Here is a 19,623-nt window from a genome sequence, read left to right as displayed (position 1 = left end):
GCCTGCCGAGACAGTGGCAGGCGCGCGCCTGCGCCAGATCAGGCGCGCAGGCTCGCGCGCCTGCCGGCAGCGCTCGGCAGGAGCTGCCGAGACGACTCGACAGACGTCTCGGCAGACGCTGCCGAGAGCGCTCGGCAGCGTGCGAGCAGGCGTGCGGCCCTGCGCGCACAGACGCGTCCCTTCAGATTTGTTCGAGTTTTTCTGATATTTTTTCATTTCTTTGGCATTGTTTGATGAATGTAATCAGTTACAATGGCCAAGGGACATCTCCTATGAATGAGAGATCATGTCTTTTCATTTGAAAAACATTAAATGCATAATTATTTAAAAATCAAAAACACATTGAAACACTTTTTCACATACAAGCATAAGAATATTTTCCTTCTTCCTTTATTCAACAAGAGAGAGTTCATCCATTTCTTTGTGAAAGAACTTGAATATTTGAGTGCTCATTATTCAAGTGTTGTAGTTGTATCTTGGGAGAAGATTGCCACAAACTCTAGCACATTGTGAGGGCAAATTTTTCTTAAGGAGAAAGTGTTCAACACTTGCCTCTACAAAGCCATTATCATTTGTTTTCTTCTTGTTTCTCCTTGATATTTGAATACCCAAACAACAATATATATATATATATATATATATATATATATATATATATATATATATATATATATATATATATATATATAAGAGATGTACATGTTGATAAACTTAGTTTGGTTCATATTTTGGTTAAAAAACAAAAACGAACCACTCTGTATTTGATGACCTCTGATCATATATGTGGCACCATTTCCTTGAAAATAGAATGATTTAAACCGTTGACAATTGAAAATTGAAATCGAAAGTACAAGATACTTACTGATAATAATAATAATAATAATTTTAAAATATAGACGCCCTAATAAATAGAAAACACGACTTTCCAAGGCACGTCAAAATTAAATATATAGACTAACATACAAAGAAGCCCAACGCTACGCAATCTTTAAATTCAATAAAGTCAAACTTATTAATCCACTCTTCTGTCGGTAATTTCTATCTTCATTAATTTATTTATTTTGCCTCCCGCATCCAATGACATTTGACTTCATAATTAAATTTTTGAGATTAGTAATTGTTACCCTTTTGTCAGTATTTTTTTCTTTAAATAATACCAAGTTATGTATAAACCAAATTTGTTTTCCCAATCCTAAATTAACTCCAGCTATAGTTTTGACCAGTGCGATGAGATAACAAGTGATACATGAAAAAAAGATGATAAATTAATATAAAATAAAATTGCGCTTTCTAGAATATTCAAACTCGGTTATAAAACAACTTACCCAACATAATTTATAAAAACTAGTAAATTATATATGCACACGTGTTGTGTGTATAAATTTATAATTGTAATGCAATTTGAAGGGGCAATATGGAAAATAAGTTGCAATGACAATGTTGAGAAAAAAATGTTGGTATAAAGACAATTTTTGAAAATAGGTGACATATTCTTAATATAATAGTATAGATAAACAACAACGAATCATACAATTGAGAATCATGTATCTGTTACCACTGTTGATATATTGTTTTCTCGCACTTAATACACAACAAAAGTTTAAAATTTTATTTTTGACAATATAAATGCTATTGGTCTTCGTGTTATTTATAAATCTATATATAGGATGTTTAGATGATTTATCTTGAGTGATCTAACCATTTTGCTTCAACTGTTCTGGTGTTTAGGCGAAGATATCTCTTGTTAACAATCCACTGGCTTCGCCTATCTTTAATACTCCAAACCAAGTCGTGGATCGAATACGATGCTCCTCATCAAGATTGCACTATAAATCTTGACGAAATTTGCATTGAGAATGATTGGCCGGAAGGCAGCGGACCACAACAATGTGGTGGCTACGCACGACTGAGCGGTGGTGGTGATCGGCCGAGGGATTCCTCCAAAAAGTGGTGGTCGAATTCTTGAGAAAAGAGAGAGAGGGAGAATAAAGTCTAAATTATCTTGATTTGTGTTCTCTTATGTGTTTTATCAATTCTTGATAACATATATTTATTATCTCTCAATAATTGAATCATGATCCTACTAGAATACTCTAGGATGTTTCAATCTTTTCAAAATTCTCATGTAGTATTTTCAATTTTTGATAATACATTATATAAATAAATAAATATTAATTAATTATTTCTATATATTTTTAGAATAGTACTTGGGTATTTGACTTGGTTAAAATCTACTAATCAACATTTGACTAGATTTTCCATGTTATTAATTAAATATTTAGGATTGTGTATTCATTATAATAATCTCTATCGACGATCAGATATCGCCAATATAAATAAGGGGCAAAACTCGTTATTATAATTAAGAACAAAAATTTAGAAGGTCAAATTTTGTTCATTGATTCATTTTTTTACATCTGTATATTTTGGAACTCCTTTAAATTACGCAGTTGCCACTTTCTTCAAAAAAATTAGCACTCAATCTAACTTTCAAATATGAAATCCACTTATAAACTCCTTTATAAGCTATTTATTTGATCTCCGTCAAACTTAATCATCAACGGGAACACATAATTCAATAATTATATGACCATCAATGGTTCGATGATACAGCCAGCCATGAGTTTACAACTCATATGATTCGAAACAACACATGCCTCTTATATAGGCTTATCCTAATTAGCCACATTCTGTACATCAATCTCTTGATCACAAAAATTCAGAAAATCAAGTCTGATCTTATACATCGAATCATGGAAAGAACGTTAAGTAACATCGCCCCATGATCTTTTAGGTTTAACTGATAGTTCTTTCAAAAACCAATACGTTGGGGTTATAATACAGTACAGTCCATTCAACTCATATATCCTGATCGAATCTGTAACAATTGATATATGGAGTTTTGCATATGAATTCGATAACTATATGATAAATTTTGAGTAATTATAGTGTCATCGTGTGTGCAACTAAAAAAACATTTCTTCTAAAGCACAACTCATACTCTAGCTAAAGATTCTTTGTACTTTTAGTTGATTAGATCACTTAAAATGTTCACACTCATAGTTGCGGTGAATCTATGACTCCAATGCATCAACTAGTACGTATTTCGGAACTACACCGGACTTTGCCACCTGATGTCTATGTGGAGTTGATAAACGAATCAAAATGTAGTGCTAGTAAATAGGACCTCCATGTTATCTCAATCAATGGATTAATGTCGTACAACCATGACCGCGGAGTTATTCACTCGATAAGTGACTTGGAAAGTCCGAGTGATGATTGTTCAGTGAATCGTCATATGATCACAAATTTTTATGACTGGACATCTCCATGCACATACCAATTAAACATTACGTTCACATCGTATATACTATTTTCGAGCTAGAACGACTTATACCTATTTAGGCGGCTCCAAATACAAAATTAGAATATACAACACACTTCTAATGAATTTCACGGTACACATGAGTTATGAACCTTATGATACTATAATACATTAAGAATTCTATTTGCACACATTGATTCATACAAATAAATTTAATATTATACAAAATAAAATCATAAAATATCATTAAAATAATAAATTCTATTTACACAATAAAACACACAAGTGGCCGACACCAAACGCATGATGAGGCCATTACAACCAAAAATATTGAAGTCTCCCTCCCATGATTACCTAACCTTGAAGAAGATATGAACACGTATGCCTTTTACATGTCATGTCCTCCCCACATTTCACGTCTGGTGACTGCCGACTGTATTATTGGTTATGCGCATCATATAAAATTTGTTATAATAGTCATAAATACAAGGACAAATGAAATATTTTGTAGTAGAATATTTTAATTTTTTTGTTTATTGCACGTTGAATGTTTAAAAAATATAATTAATTTTATATATGTTCTAAAAAGGATAGCATGAGACAACTATAATCTTTTATTTTGTGTGATCGTATTTTGTAAGATATATCTCTTATTTGGATCATCAATAACAAAATATGATTTTTTATGCTAAAAATATTACTTTTTATTGTGAATATCGATATGGTTAACCCGTCTCATATATAAAGATTCGTTCACAAGAGATCTACTCAACATCATGACCATTTCTATATTTTGAAAGGGTACTGTCTTATTTCTATCTCTCGATATAACATAGATATGACCAAAACTTCAGGACCATTTCTATATTTTGAAAGGGTATTGCCTTATTTCTCCTAATTTCACATTATTTTGCCGGATGAATTTTACAATGAAAAGTTATTATTATTTTAAAGAAACCACATTATTGAGACAAAAGAAGCTAAAAGAAAGAATCATTGACCGTGATTGGGGGAACTATGATTGAATCCCCTTATTCAAACAATTTATCCTTTAGTTTTTTAAAACACTCTCTCCCCCAAATGTCTTTCTTTCAAGTTATCGACATCATAATAATATTTATTTTGATAATAATATGTAATTCTTAATTGGTAAAAACTTGTGTGAAACGGTCTTAAATGTCGTATTTGTGAGACATATATCTTATTTAGGTCATCCATGAAAAATTATTATTTTCTATGCTAAGAATATTACTTCTTATTGTGAATATCGGTAGGATTAATCCGTCTCACAGATAAAGATTCGTGATACTGTCTCATAAGAGATCTACTCCTTATAATTTATGTGAGGTATTCAGTTACAAATAATGCAACTGTCTAATACTAATTATTATTATTATTATTATTATTATTATTATTGTCAGTTAAGATTCGTGATAAAGAGGGTGACTCTAAACTCTAAAGTGGGGATGATTGTCAACTAAAATTATGGACTAAAGTTTTATATTCAAAATAAATATAAATTATTCATTTAAGTTTACAAAATAATTTAGCATAGTTCATGAAATAAAATGAATAAGTCTCTCGTGTAACGGTTTCACTTATCTATAAATCTGAGATGAGTTGATCTGATCTATACATACCGTGAAAAATAATAGTTTGGTGTAAAAAAATAATATTTTTTATTCAAATTAAAATATATTATACAATATTTTGTCATAACATAACAAAAAAAAATGATATTTCGAAGATAAAAATATTATTTTTAATGAATTGATCCAAGTCTAATAGAGTTGACTCGTCACGTAATTTGAGGAGATTTTTTTTTGTGAAATTTAATAAGTTTAACTTGTCGGTAAATGCAATTAATTATAAAATTAAAATGAAATGATCATAATGGAAACCATACCAAATTAGGAAATATCATAGAGATCCGGGGGCGGAAAATAATAATAATTATAATACTTGCTCTGCATAAAACAGACCATTTTCTCGGAGTTCTGTCCAACGCTCTCACGTCTGCACAGGCTAATAATTGGATCGCGTTTAGTTTCTTGACCGGACAAAACCCTTCTAGTAATTTCCCACTCTGCAAAGTTTTTTTTGTTTGTAAAGGGTAATTTTTGGAGGTTCTAATTTTCTTGGTTTTGTCTAGGAAATGGTTTTGCGGGTTTTCTATGTAATGGTTTGCTTTTGGAGTTTGCAAAATGATGAGGGACGTCTTGCTTTGTTTTGTGTTGCAGGTGAAAGAAAATGGCTCAGATATTACTTCATGGGACTCTCCATGTTACGATCTATGAAGTGGATAGTCTGGGAAGTGGAAAGGGTGGGAATATTTTCAGCAAGGTATAAAGTCTTCGTTTTTCATTTGTTTTTGATCTTTGACTGTGTCGTTGGATTTCACTGTTTATATATATTTTTCAAGAGGGTTGGCTCTGTTCTTGTAAAGATTTGACTTTTGATTCATGTATGTTTAGTTGTATATCATTTGCTAGTGGAATTCGTGAGATGGAGATTGGATCTTGGGAAGCATTTGTTAGTTTGATTTGACGCACTCAGGATCTATAAAATTTTGATCATCTTGGGTGTGGTATGGTTACTGTTTGAATTTTATTGACTTTTCTTGAACTCAATATCCATGATTGGTCAAGCTGTCACAACTGTCAAGTTCTTGAACTCTCGTCGCTCCAAAGCTTGCTATGGTCTCTAATCGGTCTCTATGGTTGTATGGTTTATGCAAAATTGAATTTTTCGGACGATCTATTGCCCGATGCTTGTGGTAGAGATGACGATCTACCATTTTCACCGGTTGACTCTTTTTCATTAGCTGAAACAGTTATTCATTCTGCAATCAGCTAAAAGGAATGTGCATTCGCATTGGTGGAAATTCCACTATCTCTACCCTGTTTAGAAAGTCCTAGGTAATTTTGATGCTTTAGCTCAATTCAACTTGTCCGATCAATCTATGTTTGATCTTCTCGAATACTTTGTTGGTCAGATTCGCTTAAGAGTATTCCTTGAACTGTATCATTGAAAGTTCTGCTGTTTGTCTTTTCTCGAGTCTTTCCGTAGCAATCATTATTCTTACTGCAATTGTTCAAGGACTTCATAGAGCTTGCAGATTATTAAGTCATCACTTTGCCACACATAGCAGGAGCGTGCACCCCTTGACCCTTCTCAATGCTCTTTATGGATATGGGCAGGGAACATACATCTTCCTTGTTGCAAGTCGAGCACCTGAATTTCTGAATTTATTTTGTACAGAATGGTAGAGTAGTTAATTCTAATGACCCTTAGAATCTCTATCTTACTGAAACTCCGTCTTTCTTAATTTCTTTATGAAATAAACTGGGACATGGTCTTTCTCGACTCAGCAACACAACTGGTACTTACGAACAAGGATATGTAATCAATATAAGTTGAGTGCCTGGATATCGTGATTAACAAATAGTGAACTACTGCCTAATCTGACAATCAATTTGGAATAATATCAGCTGTGGGCCTGACTGATGTTGCAATAGTTATACTGCTAATTTAATGAAGATACTGATATTTTCATTATAATTTTCCTGACGTGCTTTTTACCATATAGATCGGTGTGTTGATTATTTGTGAATGTTGATGTTTCTCATTGGTTAATATTTTTATCAGCTTAAGGAAAACTTTGAAGAAACAATTGGTATTGGCAAAGGAACTCAAAAAATTTATACAAGTATTGATTTAGAAAAAGCTAGAGTTGGGAGAACGAGAATTCTTGAGAACGAACCTAGCAACCCTAGGTGGTACGAATCTTTTCATATTTACTGTGCACATATGGCATCAAATGTGATATTCACTGTCAAAGATGACAATCCCATTGGTGCCACTTTAATTGGAAGAGCTTATGTACCTGTTCCTGAGCTTTTGGAAGGAGAAGAAGTGGATAGGTGGTGTGAGATATTGGACGATGACAAGAATCCTATAAGTGAAGGTTCTAAGCTCCATGTGAAGTTGCAGTATTTTGATGTGACTCGAGATCGTAATTGGGCTCGTGGAATTAAAAGTTTCAAGTATCCTGGGGTTCCTTATACTTTCTTTGCTCAGAGAAAAGGTTGTCGGGTTTCTTTGTACCAGGACGCTCATGTGCCAGACCAATTTATTCCAAAGATCCCTCTATCTGGGGGAAAGTATTACGAGCCCCACAGATGCTGGGAAGATGTTTTTGATGCGATTACCAATGCAAAACATTTGATTTACATCACTGGATGGTCAGTCTACACGGAAATATCATTGATACGAGACTCTAGGAGGCAGAAGGAAGGAGGTGATACGACTCTGGGTGAGCTGCTTAAGAGGAAAGCAAGTGAAGGCCTGAAGGTTATTATGCTTGTCTGGGATGATAGAACTTCTGTCGGTCTTCTGAAAAGGGACGGGTTGATGGCTACTCATGATGAGGAAACCGAACATTACTTCCAAGGGACGGAAGTTCATTGTGTGTTGTGCCCTCGTAATCCAGATGATGGTGGAAGCTTTGTTCAAGATTGCAAATTTCTACCATGTTCACTCATCATCAGAAGATTGTTGTGGTGGATAGTAGTTTGCCTAACGGAGATTCGGAGAGGAGGAGAATTGTGAGTTTTGTTGGGGGTATTGATCTTTGTGATGGGAGATACGACACTCCCTTCCACACACTTTTCAGGACTCTGGACACCGCCCATCACGATGATTTTCATCAGCCTAATTTCACTGGAACTGTCATCACGAAAGGTGGACCAAGGGAGCCTTGGCATGATATTCATTCTCGGTTGGAAGGGCCAATTGCGTGGGATGTTCTCTTTAATTTTGAACAGAGATGGAAGAAGCAAGGTGGGAAGGATATATTACTCAACTTGAGAGATCTGGAGGATATTATTCCTCCATCACCAGCTACATACACCGATGATCATGAGACATGGAATGTTCAATTGTTCAGATCTATTGATGGTGGGGCAGCCTTTGGATTCCCTGAAACACCAGAAGATGCGGCCAAAGCGGGTCTCGTTAGTGGAAAAGATAATATAATTGACAGGAGCATTCAAGACGCATATATTCATTCCATACGTCGGGCCAAAGATTTTATTTACATCGAAAATCAGTATTTTCTTGGAGCCTGTTTTGGCTGGGATTCCCATGATATTAAGGTCGAAGATATTGGAGCTCTGCACCTCATTCCTAAGGAACTTTCTTTGAAGATTGTTAGTAAGATTGAGGCTGGAGAAAGGTTCGCTGTATACGTTGTCGTCCCTATGTGGCCTGAAGGTATCCCAGAGAGTGCATCTGTTCAGGCTATCTTAGATTGGCAGAGGAGAACAATGGAGATGATGTATAAAGACGTCATTCAAGCCCTTCAAGCTAAAGGCATTGAGGAGGACCCTCGAAATTACCTAACTTTCTTCTGCCTTGGTAACAGAGAGGTCAAGAAAAGTGGCGAATATGAGCCTTCCGAACAACCGGAAGCTGATTCAAATTATCTCAAAGCGCAGGAAGCTCGCCGTTTTATGATATATGTACATGCCAAGATGATGATAGGTTTGCATGAATTCCCGTGTGGCGTTTGAATCTCTCCATAAAACTGATTCTTAAAGGTTTTTGATAATCTTTTTTTCTCTTGCAGTTGATGACGAGTACATAATAATTGGATCAGCCAACATCAACCAAAGATCAATGGACGGTGCTAGGGATTCGGAGATAGCGATGGGAGCCTACCAACCCTATCATTTATCTAACAGGCAGCCGGCAAGAGGCCAAATCCATGGTTTCCGTATGTCATTATGGTACGAGCATTTGGGATTGCTGGACGAGACGTTTCTTCATCCAGGAAGCGAGGAATGTGCTGTGAAAGTGAATCAGATAGCTGACAAGTATTGGGGTCTCTACTCGTCTGAAGAGCTTGAAAGGGATCTTCCTGGTCACTTGCTCCGCTACCCCATCGGGATCACCAGTGAAGGAGATATTACAGAGCTTCCTGGAACCGAATTCTTCCCTGATACCAAAGCACGTGTCCTTGGTACAAAATCTGATTACCTCCCACCTATCCTTACCACCTAAGATGTGCAATGCCATGCATATATTTTGTTATCATAACAAGTAAGGAACTTTTATTTATTGCGAATAAATAGCGTTCTTTTTTTTCCGTCGTAATCTGCGGATATCGTGCTTTAATTCCGCAGGGACGTTGTGGTGATTTAGCAGTTCCAGGAGTTGTTTAACTGTTTCTGATCTTTATAGGCTTGCGAATGAACCGATGTGTGTTGAATAGCCAGTTCCCAGTATTTGCTGTAACGTCCCGAAAATTTAAAGGTCCACGCGAACCACATGCATTTGAATTATTAAATTCTTTTGTATTTTTAAATAAATATTTTAATTGCATGAGTTATTTATGTGGTGCATTTTGACATGTTTAAAATATATTTTCTGCATGGTTGCATTAAACTGTATTTTTAAAAAAGATATTCAAGTGACGATCGAGGAACGGAGACCGAGGGCTAAAAAAATGTTTTAATTAAATAATTAATTTTAATTATTTAATTTAGGGGAGATGGCTTCTCGTATTTTTTAAAACTAGGAATTTTGCGGTGATTTTATACGCCGGGACTAATTTTTTTATCGGTGTTGGATTTTCAACTAAAATGCGATCTTTTAAGCCGTCCGGCTATTTAATTAATTATCGATTTTTATGAAAATCATTTTATAAATTGATTAAGAGCCTAGCTTGCACTAAGTGGGCTTAATTAAAAGTTTATTAGGCCTTAAGCCTATTTAACAAATTAGTTAACATATAAATAACAATTTAACCTAAGCCTAGCGCACATCAAACTCACGCCATTCACTGATACACGCCGCACAAAGGATTTTCAGAAAAAAAAAACAAAACTCTCCCTCGGCGCTTCAGTAGTTGCTGCCGTAGGGGAGATAGCCTTTTTCCCTTCAAAGTTTTGAGAGTTATAAGCTTCGGTTCTTCCCGTTCTTCGTCGCCGTCGGTATATCGTGCGTTTACGACGCAAAGGCACGCCAATATCTTCCTTTTCTCGTCCATTACATCATAGTATTGATTTAATTTATGTATGTGCGAAGAACATGAAGTCTTATTCCAGAAAATTCGGTTTTTACGTATACGTGCTACGAACTAACGTTTTCATGTGTCGATTCATGTCTTACATGTTTCATGTGTTTAAAAAGGGCTGCCATGATGTTAAGAATTGATAAAATTGATGTCTATACATGTTAAAAGAATTTCCAGACCCACACGAACACCACACATCAGGGAACAAGTAAATGGCTTTACTAAATCTGTCATGGATGTTTTAAGGGTTCGGGTTTCATGTATAGAGGCTGGTGTGGGTAGCCAGGGTCATGGTAGGAGTCAGGGGAGAGTCCTAGCCACGCTAGGACTCGAGTTAGTTGGTTAGGGAAGAGCCCAAGAGCACAAGGACTCTTCCCCATGCCACCCGTGAGATGCAGAGAATTAAGGGTGGCGTAGGTTGCTGCTGTGTTGCAGGGAAGGAAAGGGGTGGCTCGCGGCTGGCTTGGGCGAGCCAGGCTAGGTCCTTAGGGTCCCAGGATGATGGGCATGGGTCGGGCCAGGGGCTGGGACAGATGGGTTGGCTGCTGGTCCAAGGAACGAGAGGATAGATAATGGCAGTAAGCTTGGGCGAGGCTGCTGTGCTCTTGGGGTGGCTCGCTGCGTGGGTTCCAGGGGCTGGGCTGGTCCGGGCTGGGTCTGGGCTTGGTCCAAGGAAGGTCAGGGTCATGGGGGGTCAGGTGGTTCGAGGCTGGAAGTGGTCCTAGCCTAGGTAGGAGTCCTAAGATCCCAAGGTGCTACACGCACAAAGCAAACAGAAATTGGGTCAAGTTCAGTAGGCTCTTTGAACGGGTTAGGGTCATGATTTTTAGCTGGGCTTGCACAGTAAGGTCCCTAGGTATGTTGGCTAGGTTTTGGTTCAAGGCGGCTCGGGCGTAGCTCGGGTAAATTAGGAGATGGCTCGGTGCGTTCGATAAGGTGTCAAAACGAAAATTAAAAAGCTAAATTTAATTCCATGGGTTCACGGGTGCGGTTCATGACTTGGAAAGGGAGAATAAATCTTAAAAATGCTTTGTTTAAAATTTGGGGTCAAAATAATGAGTTTTGGTATTTATTCGGGATTTAATCGCCGCACGAAACGCTAACGAACGAATTAAGAGAAATGCCTAGTTTTAAGCTTTATAAAATCATGAAAAATTAGGTTTAAGCTTAATTAATTATTATAAGTCCAAATTTCTAATTTGGGAATTTTATGCTAAGGTTTGGTTTAATTCGGGATTTAAACGCATTAGTACGTCACGTTTCAAGATTAAATTAAAAAGTCCGCGTTTTAAGCTAAATAAAAATATGAGAAAATTCATGTAAGCTTAAATAAATATTTGGGACATGTTATAATCAAGAAATCAAGAAAAAAAGTCAGAAACATAAAATGTCACGTCCAGGTGTAAAACGGTCTTTTTACACCTAAAATTAGTAAGGTCATGGCAGTGCCCTAAATGCAGTTTTTATGATATTATGTGCATTTTTAAATGCTTATGAAATGTTCATGATTTATTTATGATTTATTTTAAATGTCCATGAAATTTTATGATTAAAATTGACATTTAAAATACATGGTGCACGTTTGGTTTCAAAAGAAAATACATTCATGCATGATTTTATAAGATGATGAAAACATGAAAATATTGATGAAAGTGAAGTAATTGTGACTACGAGGATTTGAGGTTATGATCAAGAATAGGCCAAGGCTCAGTTGACGATATTGTGTCGCTGATGTCCCCGCCGCCCAGTACTGTGGTTTCATGTAGATGGTACCATCGTCATGTCATGTCATGTCAGGAATTGAGGATTTGAGGTTATGATCAAGAATAGGCCAAGGCTCAGTTGACGATCTTGTGTCGCTGATGTCCCCGTCGCCCAGTACCGTGGTTTCATGTAGATGGTACCATCGTCATGTCATGTAATGTCACGTCAGGAAAGTCACAATTAACGATCTGAATTCAATCAAGAGAAAGATAATGTTATGATCATGAAAAGAAATCACGTCATCACGTCATGTTATTATATCATGTTATGATCAAGGAAAAAGGTAAAGGCTCAAGTTCATGTTATGCATTTCAGGAAAATATTTACGAAAATGTTCATGCTCAAGTTTATGCATTTTCATGAAATGATATTTTAAGTACAAGTATTTTCACTGTGCATGTGATTTTATATCTATTACTCGTTACAGAGATTTGGTGTGTTGAGTCATTAGACTCACTAGGTGTGATGGATGCAGGTGAGGTTGAGGGAGGGCTTGACGCATGAGATGACTGGACTGAAGGTGCACACAACCCGAGGACCAGCGCTTCTACTGTTTTTCCGCACTCATGATTAGGGATTATGATTTTACGTTAAAAGATTTTAAAATCATTTATTTATGCTTTAGAGTGGTTTTGGAGAGGAAAATACGTTTCACGATTATTGTTTTTTTTAGGTTCAGTAACTCATGCGATGATCTGATTTTTATGCCTATTCACTTGATTTTGAAAATGCTAGCTAGCGAATGTTCTAGATCATGGGAAAAATATTTTATTAAAATATTTTTATGTTGTCCGAAATTAAAAAAAAAAAAATAAAAAAAAATCTAGTGCATTTTAAACACAAGAACACGAGACGTTTCAGTTGGTATCAGAGCCAATGGTTCTGTAAAGGGTTGTGCCACCATCAGTGCCGGGAAGATCAGTCGTCAAGCCTCAAAGTTGTAAGTTTAAATGCTTATTATGATTTTATAATGTTACCTACACGTTTACATGATCTATATGTTTGAGCTACATGTGCATACACGTTTTGAAGTGAATGACGTTGGTGTTTAAGGTTGCATGGTAAACGATTTTCTTCCTGCATAGTTGCATGACTTTGTTATGCTAAAAGATTATATGCTTCATGATTTTTATATGTGTTACGTTGCGGAATAAGAAATTATTCTATTTCAACGCATGTGGGATTTGTGGTGGAATTGGACTACGTTGATTTTTGGATTTTAGTATTGACATTCTACTTTTGGGTCATAAGTTAATCGTGAATATTATGAATGCTTTGGGGACACGTAGATTTTTTTTAAGAAAATATTTATGAATCATGGTTACTAGTCGAATAAATTTTGGGAATTACTCCTGAGAAATAATGATTTGAGGATTTGCAATGACTTGAAAATAAGAAAATGTATAAATTGGAATTTTAAGTTTTGATGGCATGTAAAATTTGTTATAGTCATTGATTTTTGAGTACATAAGTTTAAATTTATTGAAATTATGTTATGGGAAACCGGTAGAAAGAAATTAAGAACGCCTAAATTTATGGGTTAATCATAGGATTTTCGAAAATTAAGGACCAATTAGGATGATTTTTGAGGAAATTAAGAATTGATTTTGCAAATTTTACGGAATTTGGGGACTAGCTTAGCAATAAGCAATACTTGAATGGGTTAACTGATAAGAATTGAGTTGATTTAGACTTTTAAAAATATTCAAAACCTTGGGTTATCCTGGTTTTAGTATTATAAGAAATTTTAATCAAGCATTAGCGGATGCGTTTGGGATTTTAAGATTTAAATTTGATAAGTTGATGAGTATTTTGGTAAAAAATAAGAAAGTAATTTACGATAAGTTTAGTTATCCATCTTTTATTAATGAGAATTTTAAGAAAAAATGAAAATTCGAGGTTATAATAGTATAGCATTAAGTAATTATGGGTCTTTTTAAGTTACGATTTAGAAATAAGGATTTAGAAGGTAAAATTAATTGGGAGCTAGTAGACGTAAGGACATTCTAGAACATAAGTTTTATCAGAGTAGCGCAGTGGAAGCGTTGATTTTTTTTGGGATACTAGAACTAAGTCTAAACTTTTGATTATCGAGGATAAGCGAATTTCGAGGACGAAATTCAATTTAAGGGGGGGAGATTGTAACGTCCCGAAAATTTAAAGGTCCACGCGAACCACATGCATTTGAATTATTAAATTCTTTTGTATTTTTAAATAAATATTTTAATTGCATGAGTTATTTATGTGGTGCATTTTGACATGTTTAAAATATATTTTCTGCATGGTTGCATTAAACTGTATTTTTAAAAAAGATATTCAAGTGACGATCGAGGAACGGAGACCGAGGGCTAAAAAAATGTTTTAATTAAATAATTAATTTTAATTATTTAATTTAGGGGAGATGGCTTCTCGTATTTTTTAAAACTAGGAATTTTGCGGTGATTTTATACGCCGGGACTAATTTTTTTATCGGTGTTGGATTTTCAACTAAAATGCGATCTTTTAAGCCGTCCGGCTATTTAATTAATTATCGATTTTTATGAAAACCATTTTATAAATTGATTAAGAGCCTAGCTTGCACTAAGTGGGCTTAATTAAAAGTTTATTAGGCCTTAAGCCTATTTAACAAATTAGTTAACATATAAATAACAATTTAACCTAAGCCTAGCGCACATCAAACTCACGCCACTCACTGATACACGCCGCACAAAGGATTTTCAGAAAAAAAAAAACAAAACTCTCCCTCGGCGCTTCAGTAGTTGCTGCCGTAGGGGAGATAGCCTTTTTCCCTTCAAAGTTTTGAGAGTTATAAGCTTCGGTTCTTCCCGTTCTTCGTCGCCGTCGGTATATCGTGCGTTTACGACGCAAAGGCACGCCAATATCTTCCTTTTCTCGTCCATTACATCATAGTATTGATTTAATTTATGTATGTGCGAAGAACATGAAGTCTTATTCCAGAAAATTCGGTTTTTACGTATACGTGCTACGAACTAACGTTTTCATGTGTCGATTCATGTCTTACATGTTTCATGTGTTTAAAAAGGGCTGCCATGATGTTAAGAATTGATAAAATTGATGTCTATACATGTTAAAAGAATTTCCAGACCCACACGAACACCACACATCAGGGAACAAGTAAATGGCTTTACTAAATCTGTCATGGGTGTTTTAAGGGTTCGGGTTTCATGTATAGAGGCTGGTGTGGGTAGCCAGGGTCATGGTAGGAGTCAGGGGAGAGTCCTAGCCACGCTAGGACTCGAGTTAGTTGGTTAGGGAAGAGCCCAAGAGCACAAGGACTCTTCCCCATGCCACCCGTGAGATGCAGAGAATTAAGGGTGGCGTAGGTTGCTGCTGTGTTGCAGGGAAGGAAAGGGGTGGCTCGCGGCTGGCTTGGGCGAGCCAGGCTAGGTCCTTAGGGTCCCAGGATGATGGGCATGGGTCGGGCCAGGGGCTGGGACAGATGGGTTGGCTGCTGGTCCAAGGAACGAGAGGATAGATAATGGCAGTAAGCTTGGGCGAGGCTGCTGTGCTCTTGGGGTGGCTCGCTGCGTGGGTTCCAGGGGCTGGGCTGGTCCGGGCTGGGTCTGGGCTTGGTCCAAGGAAGGTCAGGGTCATGGGGGGTCAGGTGGTTCGAGGCTGGAAGTGGTCCTAGCCTAGGTAGGAGTCCTAAGATCCCAAGGTGCTACACGCACAAAGCAAACAGAAATTGGGTCAAGTTCAGTAGGCTCTTTGAACGGGTTAGGGTCATGATTTTTAGCTGGGCTTGCACAGTAAGGTCCCTAGGTATGTTGGCTAGGTTTTGGTTCAAGGCGGCTCGGGCGTAGCTCGGGTAAATTAGGAGATGGCTCGGTGCGTTCGATAAGGTGTCAAAACGAAAATTAAAAAGCTAAATTTGATTCCATGGGTTCACGGGTGCGGTTCATGACTTGGAAAGGGAGAATAAATCTTAAAAATGCTTTGTTTAAAATTTGGGGTCAAAATAATGAGTTTTGGTATTTATTCGGGATTTAATCGCCGCACGAAACGCTAACGAACGAATTAAGAGAAATGCCTAGTTTTAAGCTTTATAAAATCATGAAAAATTAGGTTTAAGCTTAATTAATTATTATAAGTCCAAATTTCTAATTTGGGAATTTTATGCTAAGGTTTGGTTTAATTCGGGATTTAAACGCATTAGTACGTCACGTTTCAAGATTAAATTAAAAAGTCCGCGTTTTAAGCTAAATAAAAATATGAGAAAATTCATGTAAGCTTAAATAAATATTTGGGACATGTTATAATCAAGAAATCAAGAAAAAAAGTCAGAAACATAAAATGTCACGTCCAGGGGTAAAACGGTCTTTTTACACCTAAAATTAGTAAGGTCATGGCAGTGCCCTAAATGCAGTTTTTATGATATTATGTGCATTTTTAAATGCTTATGAAATGTTCATGATTTATTTATGATTTATTTTAAATGTCCATGAAATTTTATGATTAAAATTGACATTTAAAATACATGGTGCACGTTTGGTTTCAAAAGAAAATACATTCATGCATGATTTTATAAGATGATGAAAACATGAAAATATTGATGAAAGTGAAGTAATTGTGACTACGAGGATTTGAGGTTATGATCAAGAATAGGCCAAGGCTCAGTTGACGATCTTGTGTCGCTGATGTCCCCGCCGCCCAGTACTGTGGTTTCATGTAGATGGTACCATCGTCATGTCATGTAATGTCACGTCAGGAAAGTCACAATTAACGATCTGAATTCAATCAAGAGAAAGATAATGTTATGATCATGAAAAGAAATCACGTCATCACGTCATGTTATTATATCATGTTATGATCAAGGAAAAAGGTAAAGGCTCAAGTTCATGTTATGCATTTCAGGAAAATATTTACGAAAATGTTCATGCTCAAGTTTATGCATTTTCATGAAATGATATTTTAAGTACAAGTATTTTCACTGTGCATGTGATTTTATATCTATTACTCGTTACAGAGATTTGGTGTGTTGAGTCATTAGACTCACTAGGTGTGATGGATGCAGGTGAGGTTGAGGGAGGGCTTGACGCATGAGATGACTGGACTGAAGGTGCACACAACCCGAGGACCAGCGCTTCTACTGTTTTTCCGCACTCATGATTAGGTATTATGATTTTACGTTAAAAGATTTTAAAATCATTTATTTATGCTTTAGAGTGGTTTTGGAGAGGAAAATACGTTTCACGATTATTGTTTTTTTTAGGTTCAGTAACTCATGCGATGATCTGATTTTTATGCCTATTCACTTGATTTTGAAAATGCTAGCTAGCGAATGTTCTAGATCATGGGAAAAATATTTTATTAAAATATTTTTATGTTGTCCGAAATTAAAAAATAAAAATAAAAAAAAAATCTAGTGCATTTTAAACACAAGAACACGAGACGTTTCATTTGCAACCTGGAGTTTTTTTCTTTTATATCTTAAACTTGCATTTTATTTTGTTTTTTGTCACGCTTTAACTATGGATTAAATTATATCGTGCGTCATTTAAATTGAAATCTCATAAATATGATGAACATGGTAGAAATATTGCAACGAACTCTATGCGTGTCAACTTTCATTTGCTTACGCTTGTCCCTTAGATGCAGAAATCCGGTTTCGACAAGTTATTTTCCTACATGAAATGAGAAATCTTGGACCATTGGATACTTGGTTTTCATCATTCTTGGACCAACAATAAGCATTTATTCTTGTAGTGACTCAAACTCGAGATCTTGTTTAAACGAACTCTTATCACATAAACATCGATAAAATTTTATGTTGGCAAGTATATTTTGAGCTCATTCGATTTGCATAAACGAAATAGCTGTAACACAGACATCTAAAACTAGGGACACCACACATAAAATAGAGAGGGAACTAGAAAGAGCCGAAGAAATATGATCCACACTGCTATGATGACGCATATTCCATGTGTAATAATATAATGCGATTCTGGAAAGAACCTTTCGGCATCACATGAACACATGAAGACCATGACTTTGTGCCTTGTGGTCTCTTTCCAGACTGTTTCTTCTCATTAATTCACCAATTTTTTTAAATATAAAAATAAGAAAAAAATGTTTTTTTTTTTAAATCTGTATGTTTGTCTACTTTTCCCTCTATTGTGTTAAATTCTATATTAATCAATTATATATTTTTATTTTGGAGTTTTTTTTTGACGTGGTTCCGATGTGATTTTGATGTGTATAGTGTCAAATCAACATTTCAATGGAAAAAGACTAAAATTACCAAAATATATATGAGTAAGATTGAAATTTGATAATGTAGAAGACCATAATCGCAAAATAACAAACATGGAGACAAAACATACAATTTTCCTGAAAAATAATAATAAAAATTTGTACTCTTAATTCACCTATGTCAAAAACTTGTGTGAGACGGTCTCACGAGTCGTATTTGTGAGACGGATCTCTTATTTGGGTCACCCATAAAAAAATATTATTTTTTATGCTAAGAGTATTACTTTTTATTGTGAATATGGATATGGTTGAACCGTCTCACAAATTATGATCCGTGAGACGGTCTCACATGAGATACACTCTTTATACTCATATAGAAGACGAGAACTAAGATTTTTTTCTTGTAAATATATAATAAGTATAACATTTTATAAAAATAATAAAAATAGAAGAAAAAAATATGATTTACCCCCACCAACACTAAACCATATGAAACGATACTTATCTGATTTGTCTAATTTAGTTTATCTGATTAACATGATTTATAAGCTAATATCTCAAAATTGAAGGTTTATTTATTAGATACTAAAATATCGAAAATGCACGCTTCTCTTTCGTGAAAATTAAAATGGTATCATAAATTTTTAACTTTTTATAAAAGTCATACAAACATCCCCACGTTAGCTTGAAATCTGACGAGATGAAGTATTTTGATGATATCTCACCAGTTATCAAAATTATCAATAGGTAAAACGGTTAGAAAGAAAACTCAATTTTCTAGATTTCATATTTCAGACCAGCTAAACTAGTTCGGACATTATCTATGTTAATCGGATGTCGCTAATTGCTGTATCAGTATCATCCAGCTCGATATTACAGTATCCGGTTAGCATAAATAATATCTGAACTTATCTAGCCGGACTGAAATATGAATTGTGGCAGATTGAGTTTTATTCATACTGTTTACACATTTGATCATTTTGATAATTGACTTATGAGATATTATCAAAATACTTCAACTCGTTAAATTTCAAATCAATGCATGATGTGTTCTATAACTTTATAAAAAATTGTGTATGATACCTATTTAATTTTCACAGTAAAAAAAGTGTTCATTTTCGATATTCTAGACAGATTAGCTTAATTTTTTTTTTTTTGAAAAGATAAGAGTTTCCATTATAAAAGATAAAAATAAAATAATAAATATGTCTGACATATGCATATACCAACTCTACAGAAACCC

General features: G+C 35.4%; 1 pseudogene; it reads left to right on the top strand.

Moving 5' to 3' along the window:
- Positions 1-5,301: 5,301 nt before the first annotated feature.
- Positions 5,302-9,617, top strand: LOC140803458 (phospholipase D alpha 1-like; annotated as a pseudogene).
- The last annotated feature ends 10,006 nt before the right edge of the window (positions 9,618-19,623 follow it).

The sequence above is a fragment of the Primulina eburnea genome, chromosome 10, assembly GCF_022965805.1.
Source record: "Primulina eburnea isolate SZY01 chromosome 10, ASM2296580v1, whole genome shotgun sequence".
Taxonomy (NCBI): domain Eukaryota; kingdom Viridiplantae; phylum Streptophyta; class Magnoliopsida; order Lamiales; family Gesneriaceae; genus Primulina; species Primulina eburnea.
This window is presented reverse-complemented; position numbering and strand designations above follow the sequence as displayed.